Source organism: Cyprinus carpio, chromosome B13, assembly GCF_018340385.1.
Source record: "Cyprinus carpio isolate SPL01 chromosome B13, ASM1834038v1, whole genome shotgun sequence".
NCBI classification, from domain to species: Eukaryota; Metazoa; Chordata; class Actinopteri; order Cypriniformes; family Cyprinidae; genus Cyprinus; species Cyprinus carpio.
The window spans coordinates 1,781,220-1,794,699 of record NC_056609.1 but is presented as its reverse complement, the minus strand read 5'-3'; the positions used below and the strand labels follow the sequence as shown (position 1 = coordinate 1,794,699).

The 13,480-nt window shown below is 35.5% G+C and overlaps 1 protein-coding gene across 2 annotated transcripts in view; it reads right to left on the bottom strand.

Moving 5' to 3' along the window:
• Positions 1-13,480, bottom strand: part of mcu (mitochondrial calcium uniporter) — a 64,575-nt gene that overhangs the window by 21,436 nt on the left and 29,659 nt on the right. The window lies entirely within an intron of this gene.

Below are 13,480 nucleotides of genomic sequence, written 5' to 3'. Positions count from 1 at the left end.
CCATTGGTCGACTATTAGGGGACAGCCCTAGATATGACAATGTTAATGTATTTGGTATTAGCACAATAGATCTGCTGCTGCACATATAAGATATAAAATAACCAGTAGCAAATCAATACAGGTGGAGCTGGGGAAGGTGGAGGGTTTCAGAGGAACTCTGAAAGTGCACTGCAAAATGCTCAAGTGAATGCTAACAAGCAATTTAAAATGTAAAGCATGAAGCTCATTGGCTGCGCATGCAACATGAACCAATCAGCTTGTGCCAAGTTGTTTAACTCTCTGAATATCATCAATTACATTAAGAACCCATCTGCCTGCGCCATCTAAAGTTTCATGAAAGTCGCATTTATGAAAAGTAGTTGTATTAATGAGAAATATTCACAATTGTGAGATATATTCATAATCCATAGAAATTAAATGGAAATTATGAGAAATAAAGTTGCAATTTTGAGATATGAAGTAATAATTATAAAAAAAATATATATAGTCTGCAATTTTAGGAAATAATGAAATACGTGACATTGGGAGATATAAAGTCACAGCTGTAATATTTAAAGTTGAAATTGTGAGACAAAAAACTATTTATTATTAGTAGTATTAGTATCATTATTACTTTGAGGCAGAAAGGGCTTGCGTAATTAACCAGATCTGATATATCTATTTTAAACTTTTACATTTTTAACTGCTATTTTACACAGAGATAAAATACATCCTAACAACATCCTTTGTCATTGCAACAATTTGCATTTACATAGCAACTATAGTATATAAGTGACCTGACTGCTCTTCCCTGTTTAGCCACCTTTAGTACTGAGAACTTGTGGGAACTAAACACCAAACAAGGGATGTCAGATGTTGAATCTAACACAAGTTTGTCTTATAATTATTTCCCTAATGTGTTCTGGTGTTGTCTGACCTTTAAAAACTAAACACAAAGCATTACAGCCATGATTCCAGAACTTTATTCATATCTAGCACCATATTACATCTCTTAACCAAATAAGGCGTTCTGCATCTGAAAGTATGAAGTCAGTGCAGTTGAATCATCCCATTTGGATTTATTTGGGTCAATGTTTTACACCTGCTTCTCTCTGCAGTGAGACACAGCAAATCAGACAACTATTTATAACATCTGTGGGCAACATTGATGTTTGCATGTTCACTTGCAGTGAGGTTTGTGGAAATGTGAGGCTGGTCTGGTCACCATTAGCCAGAATCATGTTTCCAAAGAGCTCTAGTCTATTCACAAATTAGCAGTACAAGTTTCACAAATAGCATCCTCCCACCAGCACTTAACTGAGCTGAACTGAATAACTGAACTGAACAGAATTCACATCAAATATAGTGAAAATACCCAAACTACTGCTCCAGCTCGTTACCATGTGAACCTGTAATGACTGGGCTTATTACGGCTGCCTTAAAGGTAAAAGTCATTGCCAGGGTGCTTGTGAATTTATTTTTTTGTGTGTATGTGTATTTTGAAGGATAACTCGCCTCACTGATAATCACAAACTGTACGAATCATATGTAAAACTGACTTTAATTTAAGTACTTCAAAAATGTAATGTTGCCTTGGCAATTAACTGAAATAAATTTAAGCTGAAAATGTTTGTTGAATATTTATATATTATTTAAACTATATTAAAATTCATAGGTTTACTTTCAGTTAAAAACAACACTACTGGACTGTGTGCAAAACAAGGTCAAATAAAAACAGAAGAGTGGCATCTTGTTACGCTAGATTACCACTTATAGGAAATAAACAGCTTGGAAAAAGAGACAGCTGTCATGCTACTAAGAGATGCCAAGTTGTAGCCTTTCTGCTTCTGTTAGTTACTTCCCAACAACATTGGCAAGCACAACCAAACCTGTTGTCTTTCCTTGGTGTGTATAGAACAAAACAAGCTTAAATAAGTACTCAGGGTTTGGTCATTTACAGGACTGACAACCACATTATACAATGTCTGACAACAAAATCTGTACTTGCAACTGAAAATTTCACACAGTGACAAGCAAAATTACGGTCTATTATCTATCTATCTAGCTAGCTAGCTAGCTATTTATGTTTTAAATCACTAATAATGGCTGATTCCAAACATGGCATAGCAATATATTGTGCATTGTAATTAATTACTAATTACTTTATGAATTGGGATCCAACACATTTCAGTATGCAACAACACTGAAGCATACTGTAGGGTTATTTATTTGAACACTGTAGGGCACATTCTTTAATTAATGTAAAAATGAGTGCACAGCTGATATAATGAGTTATAGTCTGGTTGCATATGTAGACAGATAAGTAGACAGCTCCAGAGTAGAGTGAGTAACCTCAACACAACACACAATCATGCAAACCTCACACATGACTCACTGGAGAATCCTCTGTGACAAATGTGAGCACAAAACCTCAGTCACTGACTCACTGGAGGATCCTGGGCTCCTAGTCCGTCCATCACTGGAGAGCTGCGGCTGACTGTTCCTCTGCAGGAATGATATTTGCTGGTGGCTTATGTATCTGAATGCTGGCGTCTCCAGGGTCATGGCACAGACTGCCGGGCTGGGGGCGCAGCTGGGCTGGGAGAGAGGGAATTGGCTCTTTCTTGCTTTGCTTGTGTCAAAATTTCCACTGTCTGTCTGTCTGCCCTCTCTCTGTGGCTCATGTCCTCAGGGTAGATATAGTACTGAGTGATACAGCAAAAAATTCTTTAGAAAACTTTTTTGAGCATTTTGACATTAGATTTTTTTTTTAAATCAGACTTTTTCAATGAGAAAATTCATTTAGACCAAACAACCAATATAGCCAAAAAATGGTTACCGAAAAGAAGTAAAAATAATATTTAATTGTTTAAATTTTTTTGTATAACTGGACAGTATTAAGCCATATTTATATAATGTATATTTTAATAAAACATTCATGTCAGCCAGGAACTACTAAGAATCAGAGTTTAACTGATCTACTAAAACTGACAGTTTGAACTAGCATTCAAGTCTACCGGGGAAGTTCATATTTAAGAGTTGGGAAGTCGTAATTACGACATCAGATGAGTTCAAGCCATTTTGGTCAGAGCAAGATGAAACAGACCTTTATACAAAAAGTTCAGCAAGATTTTTTTTTAAATGTATTGCTGCAAAACATTAAACAAAAATGTGCATCAGGTGTATTTTCTCTTTTTTGTTTATTCGATTTATGAAGGTGCTATTAATTAAATCACCTTATCCTAGCATAACTGTACACTACTATTGTTGAGCATGTAACTTTATTGTAAATAAATAAATAAAAACAGATTTTTGTTATTATATAAAATTACATTAATTGACCATCAATACAGATGCTGCAAAGTTTCCCACTTGTAATTACGAATTTGTGATGGAGTTCATCTGCATTCAACTCATAATACATTCATTCCAACATAACTTGAAAGCACCTTTAATTCATAGAGATGAATTGAACAACAATTGTAGTGCCATTTTTCTGAAAGTTAAATTAGAGACACTAATAAAACATCTCCAACTTAAAGCTCAAACTCATATCTTATACTCTTCAGATAAAGACTGATTGTGAGACTAGTCTAATGAAGAAAACTAACAGCCAATTAATAGCTCATTAAAATCATTTAGATATTGTTGCTTAATTCTTTATCACGTCCAAAATCAGGGTGAATACATCATTAATGTTTACTATATCTCCCAGCCATTAGACTTATTAAGCAGTTATTAATAAAAATGAGACAAAGAGTTGGACATGACTTATAATGAGCATTTGTGGAGTTTTCCGGTATAGTCTCATAATTCATTCCCGCAACTGCACTAAAGGCAAGAGTCCGCAGTCATTTAAAGTTCATGTCAATGGGGTAATGGTGTCTGAGGATGGCTTAGAATAAATAAAACACGCATGCACTTCACTTTACACATGCATTCAAAAGACAACTAGCAAGAGTCTTGGGCAACACTGTCAAAACATTCAAGAACACAATACATGTTTCCAACAACTGTGATTCCTGTACATACTAAATGCCACCTACCACCAAATATGCAGGCACACATGCATTGCTAAAAAGTCTCATGCATGATGAAAAAAAAAAAAAAATTAATTAATTTGAAGAATGTTGGTAACCAAAAACTGTTTTTTGGTGACTTTTGACTTGCATTGTACAGACGCCTGGGGAATTTCTCAAAATATATTCTTTTATGTTCTGCGGAATAAAAAAAATAAGTTGTACAGGTTTGGAACCATATGAGGGGGGAGTAAATAGTTTTTGGGTGATCTATCCCTTTAATTAAAAACAAATTATATTTCATGCTGCTGCTGCATCGCTTAAACTATGGAAGACATTGTGTTCCTGAAAGTTTCCTAAAAGCCTTTAGGGTAATAATTCACCCTCATCACAACAATTGCAAATGTATTACTTATAGATAATACAATCTGTATGGTTTCCAATGAACATAATCACATAGAAACTAAACATAAGCTCCTTGGAGAGATGGAAACAATTAAAAACAAATGATTCACTGAAGCGAATCAATGAACCTACACAGCCACATGGGTTTACAGAAACAATCACCCAAGCGCAATCAGTGATAGGTCCTCATGACAAATATTGTTTTTTGGCAAGCTCGATGAAACTAGGATCAAAGATTAAAATGTCACGAACCATTCATTTTCCTAAGAGACAAGAGACTGAATCAATATTCATCCAACCCTTCAGCTTCACTCGTTCACTGCAGAGATTTTGTACGGCTGAAAGGGTGCAAATAGATTTACTCTGCATTGACAGGATTCATAGTTATCTATCAAAAAAAAAGAAAAAAAGAATAGAGTTACTCTGCACTGTAACGTCGCTAAAATGTGGTGCAATTAAAATCTAATCTTATCTCTTCAATTCACAGTTGCAGCCCATTTCTGTTAACGATGCCGTTCCTCTCCAGCACACACGCTTCCCAGGAGATCAGATAAAGATTTGAGCCTTAACCTAAGAGAAAGGCTCAATTCAAACATTCGGACATCAAATACAGTTTGGTCATGGAAATAATTATCATATACTTGGGCCCTATGAAATCAGATCCTGAAAACATTGCAACTTAAGTATACATTCACACAGAGACACGCAGAACATGCAGGATATATATATTTAAATAGTCTTTTTTTCTGTTTAATATTCATTTAAGTCTACTGACCTACTTTTGATTCATTTGTTCAAAATTTGGCAAATTCCGTGACATTTTGCATTGTACAGTAAATTCAATTTTTATGACTGGATTACACAATTCAGTTTACGTTTAACAGTATCATGGAAATCATAGGGCCCTAATATACATGCACACAAATGCTACTTATGAATCAAATTTTTTAATAACTTTATTGTTATAGGACAGCAATTGTACCTATGGAAGCCCGTTTCCGCCACTAAATAAAAAATAAAACAAGGTAATTGTGACTTTTTAATCATGCAATTCTGAGAAAAAAAGAAAGTCAGAATTGCAAGATATAAACTCAGAATTGTGAGAAAAAAGTGAGTTTATATCTTTCAATTCTGACTTTATAACTCACAGTTCTGAGAAATAAAGTTAGAATAAATAAAGTCGCAATTACCTTGTTTTATTTTTTATTCATTTATATCATTTATATTTTTACCCAGTAAGTTGGCAAAAAGGTCTAAATCTACAGTGAAGGTGCACCAGACGTGTTTTTGGACAGGGTTCAAATCACACTAATTTACTTGACCTCCTCACAGAAAATTAGTTTTGTACAAACTGGGCTTAACAGTTAGATAGTTCCACTTCATTAGCTTCTTTAAAGTCATTGACCCGCTGGCTCTGATGGGTTTTCAGGTCTCATGTGTTTTTTGTGTGTGTGTGTGTCCATTTTTCCAAAAATATAAACAAAAACTCCACAAAGTCATTGACCCGCTGGCTCTGATGGGTTTTCAGGTCTCATGGGGCCGAAAATATCATCTTCCAGTTTTCCACAGGGAGAAAGAAAATCTCCAGGCAACTTTAGTATCACAGTCATAGCCTACAATACACTGTTTGTCTTCACCACCACAAAAACACACCAGAGAGCATCTATTAACCCTTTAGAGAGTGTTTTCCCATCTCTAAGAATGAAGTAATCAAACTTTCTGGCCCCAGGGTAAGACTGCAGAACCAAATTATAGTTCTCTCTCACATTCAACTGGGATCAAGTATTTCAACATCCAAAAACAGTTCTATTAATAATTCTTTAGTCACGGGGGAAAGATATGATGTGCAGGGCTTTGAAAAATGATTCTTATTGTATCCTTAGAAAACCATTTCAGAAACAACCAAAAAAAAAAAACACACATGACCCTGTCACACGTACATCTTCAAATAAACGTCTAAAGGCATTTTTCTACTACAAATGCACAGACAAGTCACATACTTTACATGAGAGTTGCCCTGTTATACATTTTAATCAGGAAACAATATATGTCCTGTCATTTACTGGATTCGTTTAGATAAATTATTGTGGTACAATGGAATGATATGTGATTCTGTACCAAATCATTAAACAAACTGGTTCAACAGAATGATCTGTTTGTGAAAGGGATACCATTAGGCCAGGCAAAGAAAGACTGCAGGCAATCGTAAATGAGCCAGATATGCGCACCAGACCTCCTGTCCCCTGAAAAAGGGGATCCTGGCTCTAGGCTCAGGGAGGTCTGGCAGCTGGGATACACACTGAACAAACACTCTGTTGTCATAACATTATAAAACCCTACGCACACAGTGTCTAGAGTTGACTGCTGCTAAGTTTGTTGCGGTTACGTTGCATCATGAGCTGATCCCTGAGGAACTAGACTACAATCATTTTCTGATTTCAGCAACTGTAGTGTGACAATATCTTATAGTGCATTATATATAACAAAGAGCCAATGTGCATTAAAAAGAAAAAAAAAATAACCAGATGTTCTGCCTGGCAACAGTGTGCGTGAAGGTTTGCCAGCTGCTGCTGGTTTGTAATGTGTATTAAGAACACAAGCTAAATTTTGCTTTGTTTAATTGCTCCATGATTTGGATATACAGTACAATAAGGAAATCTTTACTTTTTTTCTCTCTCTATCTCTCCCCATGTCCATTTAAAACACACATTATTGCAAATGTATTGAAATAATAATAATAATAATAATAGTATATAAAACTTTGCTAACTTTTCTTTTAGGGGAAGGGGGTGTTCTTCAAACAAAATAGACTGTATTTATGCTGATATAAAGACATGATGAAACACAGCAACAGAGCTTTTCTCCTGCATTGTGATGTACATTTAAGTAAAATGGATTTTAAAAATAACTTTTTTTTATATTAGTTTGAAGAACATCTTAAAGAAATTTTGGTAACACTTTAACATAGGGACCAATTCTTACAATCAACTACTAGCTTATTAGCATGCCTATTATTAACAGTGTCTGTTTATCAGTGCTTATAAAGCACATATTCATCATGACCATTTTCTACATCCCTAATCCTACCCAATACCTAAACTTAACAACTACCTACTAACTATTAATTAGCAGCAAATTAGGAGTTTATGGAGGCCAAAATGTCACAGTTAATGGTTTATTAATAGCGAGAACTGGACCTTAAAATAAAGTTTGACAGAAATTATTTACACTATAAAGAACCTTTTGTACATTGGAAATGTTCCATTGGTGTTGAAGGTTCTTCATAGATCCATAGCTGCCAACAAATTTGCCTTTATTTTCAAGTGTGTAGGGTGAATTATTTCATGCCGAATTTAACACACTAGCAGTTTTTGGTTAATTTTGAGTTGGATACGACCAAAAGCAATGGCCTGCAGTTCAGGGATTGAGTCAGATGGTACAAATCATTAATCACACCAACTATTTCAGTCAGTGAGTGACCCGTAGACCAGGAGTATGAGATTGATATCTGAGTCATTGATCAATTTATTAAAAAAAACAGGTTCGTGAGAGTCATAATTGTACTTCACTGGCTGTGCTTCATTCACTGAAAAAGAAAAATCTAAATCAGCAGTCATTCACCCCTGAATTTAAGACTACTAGCAGGAAACAGATTGTTTCAGAATGGTGTGCAGCATACAAAACAAAATAAGCATATTTTTGAAAAAACACAAACAGAACCAAATATCATAAATCACTTGGTTCCCAATACAAGCCCTTGATGCCAAATCCTACTGTACAGCATAATACAGTGACAGACAGGATGTGATGCATCTCTTTACACACTCCCACACTCCAAACGTCCTCCTCTAGCGTATCACACGTTATTTAAGCAGAAGTGTCTCCGAGGAATTCAGGGCATCTTTAAACAACACTTTCTCCATGTGACATGTCTCAGACTAATCTAATTGAGGCAGATGCAGAAAATACAACAAGGAATTGGATCGTCTGTGTTCTCATTTCGCTCTGCTGTAGTAACTTGATTTTCTCAGTTCTACAGAATGCTGTTCTTTTTTTCTGCTATTTTTTTTACTATTTCTTATTCTTACCTGATTGACTTTTTCTTGCTGTAAGCATAAATCTTTCTAAACTGTCGGGTTATGTATAAAATAAGAAAAAGAATGGAATGCCAACAGTATGTTAAACAACCAACTCAGGTTGTTATTTTAGCCACGAAGTTGGCAAAGGTTCTGCATCCATAGCAAAGGAGCAGAAGAAATTCAGCTTTAGTTAGTGTGCAGTTTGCCAAAGGTCAGAATAAATGAGAAGCACTTTGAAAAAGCAATATACCGCAATTCCTATCCGAACGGGATTACATTCCTTAGAGGACTCCAAAATTGCATCTGATAATTTGATCCTGAAAGATGTTTGAGGACAACAGACATATCTGGGGTTAAAATCTAGACATCTGTTTAAAGTGTAAATTGGTCTGACTATAAATTAGTAGGCCTACCATCTGAATCTGGAGGACACAGACAAGCAGAAGTGAACTGCGAGCGAGCCTATCAGAGGTGGCACATAAAGGATCTTATTAAATTATGTTTTTGTTGGGACGGCTCTCTGGACTCACAGCATCACACACACATGACAAAGTCTAACTCAGTCCAAGCAAGAATTGCTATTCTCTTATTAGGCAGAGTGACAGAGTGTCTGCTTGCAAGTATAAGAATGCTAACATCTGATTGTTGAAAACAGGCTTCTGCCATGGAGAAAGCTGTGGAAGACCATTTTGCAGATTTGACTGAAGACAGCAGTGGCCTCTCTAAGCTGCACCTTTCTGATATAGCTCCCCTACAGACAGAACAAAGGTGCAGAAAAGCAGCTGGAATGTGTGAATGCCTTGAATCAGAGCAAAAGAAACTAGCCCATATGCATGTTCACTGATTTTCAATATGGAACTAAAACTTTCGTCTAGATTTTAAAAACTCTTAGGAAGGACTACATTCTAAACAATAGAAATACGCTTTGTTTTTAATTATTGTAATTATATACAACTACCTCTGCTTTGGTGTCAAACAACTATTTTGAAGAATAAATATTTTAATTGTTGTTTTATTTCTGCCTATAAGTCACTAAATTAGTGACTCTGTGTATATGAACCTTGTAAAAAGGCTGGAATGCACTAAACGCTGTACAGGTCTGGCAGGAGGTTTCTGCCCAATAGGAACAGTTTTTAACTGAAGCCAACAGGTTGGTTCTTGCCTATGTTTTGTCCATTTCTAGGTGTTCTTAACCTTTTGATTATAACTGTTTCTAGTGTTTTTACTGCAGTTGATCTGCATGTGATAATTTTCAACCCATTTTGGGTTCATTTTAAAATTTTAACCCAGCAGTGTTATAATTTTTAAACAAGTTTTACTTTGGTTTCGCATGTTCGAACATTTAACCCAAACCAGCTGGGTTCGTCCCTATTTGACCAATTGTTGCATTGCCAAGATAACCCACATTGGGTTGTTTTTTTAACCCAGAATTAATTATTGATAATTTTATTTATTTATTTGCTTGTTTGTTTGGTGTATGCATAATTTCATTGAAATTTTGTTTAAAACAATATAAACACAGAGGACTTCCATTAACATTCATTAGAAAAGAGTCACTGCAAGACAATGGCAGACAGAAACAGTTGCTAAGGCTCTGAATGATCAGGACCAATAAGAAAGGTCAATTTTCCTAATGCAGCACACCAGCTTTTGCTCCATCTTTCCTAGCGGTGTCAGTTAACCAATCCGGCATCTCGCTCAAAGTGACATGCTGTTTGTTAGGGGTAATTCCCAATCTGTGTGTGTGTGCGTGTGTGTGTGAGAGAGAGAGAGATAAATCACGTCTATATGAGAATAATGCTGAGCACAGCTCTCTCGCTCCCTCTCTGAGAGATAACCTGTCAGTGGAGGAAGAGAGCTGCAGTTCAGAGCAATCGATGCAGTGTCTGACCCTCAATACAGCAATGCAGCGAGAGAGAGAGAGAGAGAGAGAGAGAGAGAGAGAGAGAGAGAGAGAGAGAGAGAGAGAGAGAGAGAGAGAGAGAGAGAGAGAGAGAGAGAGAGAGAGAGAGAGAGAGAGAGAGAGAGAGAGAGAGAGAGAGATGGCAAAAGAGACAGACAGAGACACAGAGAGAGACGTGCAGGCTTGAAGAGATTTATTAATTAGGTTATACAGTGTAGCGGAACATGAAGTTTGTCAAAATATTGCCTAATCTTTCGATATTGTTTAATAGGCATATACACTGTGGAACAACCAAGTTTATACATTTGTACAAGCACATTAAACTGTTTTTGTATGATATTACAGACTGGGTACATAAATCCACAACAACTTTCATTTAAACAAACCCAGAGTCTATCATCTACTGAAGTATAAATGCAGACCCTCAAGACATGCAAACTCTATTTCACGCATCGCTGTCCTGAAACATCTGAGCACAAACATGTTGCATGGTTGCAGTAAGAGGCACTAAAGTGTTTCTGCAGTAGTTCTTCAACTGTTCATTTTCTCTATCAATTACAATAATAATATATGCAAAAATAACGACTGTTTTCATTAGTGCTGTTAAACGATTAATCGTGATTAATCGCATCCAAAATAAAAGTTTTTGTTTGCATAATATAGGCCTGTGTGTGTGTTCTGTGTATATTTATTATGTTTATATAAATACACATACATACAGTATATTTTTTAAGCATAAGCATTTAAGTTTTCAAAAGAGGTTTCCGCAATCTGCTACTGGTCAGATAAACTCTTAAAATAAACCTTAAAATTAAAAGCTCTCTACGAAGAGGCTTTATCAGCCATGTAAACTTTCCATTGCACAAATCTGTATAATGGAAAAAGTTTCTTCCGATTCTCCAAACATAAAAAAACGAAAGTTCTTTTAAGAACTATCCCAGCAGGCACACAAAGTCATACGACACTGGTATTTGGTAAAATTTCGGTTGCGACATCAGTTGACCAAAATTCAACATCAATTCACCGAGCCCAAAATGTTTCTTCTTAAACAACCCATTAAAAAACAATATTTAATAATTATCAAGTCATCGTTTAATCTGCAGGCATGTTCTAAAGTAACTGAGGCCATGTGAGTGTTGAAACATAGTTTTAACCAATCACATCATTCCATCTCTTTTATCATCCAATTAAAAATCTCAAAAGCTAAAATGAAATCCCAACCGCTTACACTGTTTCCTTACCAGACGTGACAGAGAATAAAGGGTATCTTTTCTATGTTAATCTGTTTTTGTCCTAAAGGAACTGTGGTCCGCAATGAGCGACAGGGGATTCTATATTTGGGATGGTTTCTATTTCTGCTGACAGCTCAGATACTGTGTTTTATATGATATTAAAATGATTTGAGTTTGTGTATCATTGACTTTAATAGAATATATGAAAGTGTAAGTGTAAAGTGTTTAACATGAAAGTGACAGTGGTGATCTTTTAAGATCTTGAAAATAAAGAGGGAAAAAAAAATGTTGTGAACAAACAAGTATATTCCATAACAAAGACTGCAACCATCACTGATTTTTGTATAATGGTATTAAAAATGGTATCCTTTTTATTAATTTGATTGTGTACTTATCCATTTCATTGGAAGTGCATAACAGCAATGCACCTGCTGAGAGAGACCCTTTCTGGACATCATTTGAATGATGTTTTTTTTTTTTTTTTTTGTATATTATCAGATAATTGTTTCTGACATCCTACAGTACATCAGATTATCCAGCTGAAACTGACTTTAATTAGGCCTACATCTGGTGTGCTGCTGGACCTACTATTTTTCATACACACATGCTCTTTCCTTTATATAAAATCATACTCTCTGCAGCAGTAAGACACAGACTGAGAGAAAAAGGTTAAACACAACAAAACAAAAGAGGTTGATAATGTGCAAAAGAGAAGAGAAGAGAGCGCTTTATCTCTACTATCCTAAAGAGGTTGATAATGTGCAATAATCTATTCCTTCATCAAATCCCTCGGGTAGGAAAAAGAACGCCTCCACTTCACACTCAACACTTTGAAAATGGGACTTCTTTAAAGGTCACACTATTTATTTCACATTTCAATAATTAAAAAAATGCACACACACACACGCTGACTCATGCTAATGCACCAGTGAGAAGGCTTGTGAGCACTCACACAACAAATGTGACCCTGGACCACAAAACCAGTCTTAAGTGTCAATTTTTCAAAATTGAGATTTATACATCATCTGAATAAATAAGCTTTCCATTGATGTATGGTTTGTTAGGATCGGACAATATTGGGCTACAACATCCCATCCTAACATCCCTATTTAAAATATGTGAACACTTTACCTTACAGGGATGTTTTAATATCATGCGTATGCCAAACCAAAACTAGTGTTGCAGGAAAAGCCAATACTAATGTTTCTCTGGGTAGATTTAGCTGAACTGATCTCCTGTCAAAGGGAATTACAATGAGTAGAAACCAGGATGAAATGATCATGCTAAAGAACGCTACTACACAAGACATCAATTTGATTATAAATTGCATACAGCAACATAAAAAGAGTCTGAATCATAATTCAATAGAGATAAACACTCAGACCTTAAAATGAAAATTACAGGTCAAGTCAACATGAGATGTGTGAACGTGCACCCAATTTTACGAATGTTTAAAGGAAGTTGATTGGGTATTGACAGGATTTTGAAAAGAAAGAGCTTTATACAACACATTTAAATACAGTAAATGTTTAAAATATACAATGACTGCATTGTAAGGATGTGATGTAACTAATAACTATTATGCAACATGATGCAACAAGTCTTTACATGGAGCTGAGCTCTATAAACTCCACCAACGGGAATTACACTGTCGATGCATAAACAACTGTTCCTCCACGGAAAAATGTCACACCTCAAAAGGACAATTTAGACGACTTTTTGATAACATTTCTATTAGTGTAGAGTAGACTGTAATAGCTTCAACAAAATACAAAACAGAAACAGGAGATGTCACTCTCTGAGGAAACATTCACAAATTGTGTGCTTGATGTGGATTAACAGTCTGATAGTGTCAAGTCTGTG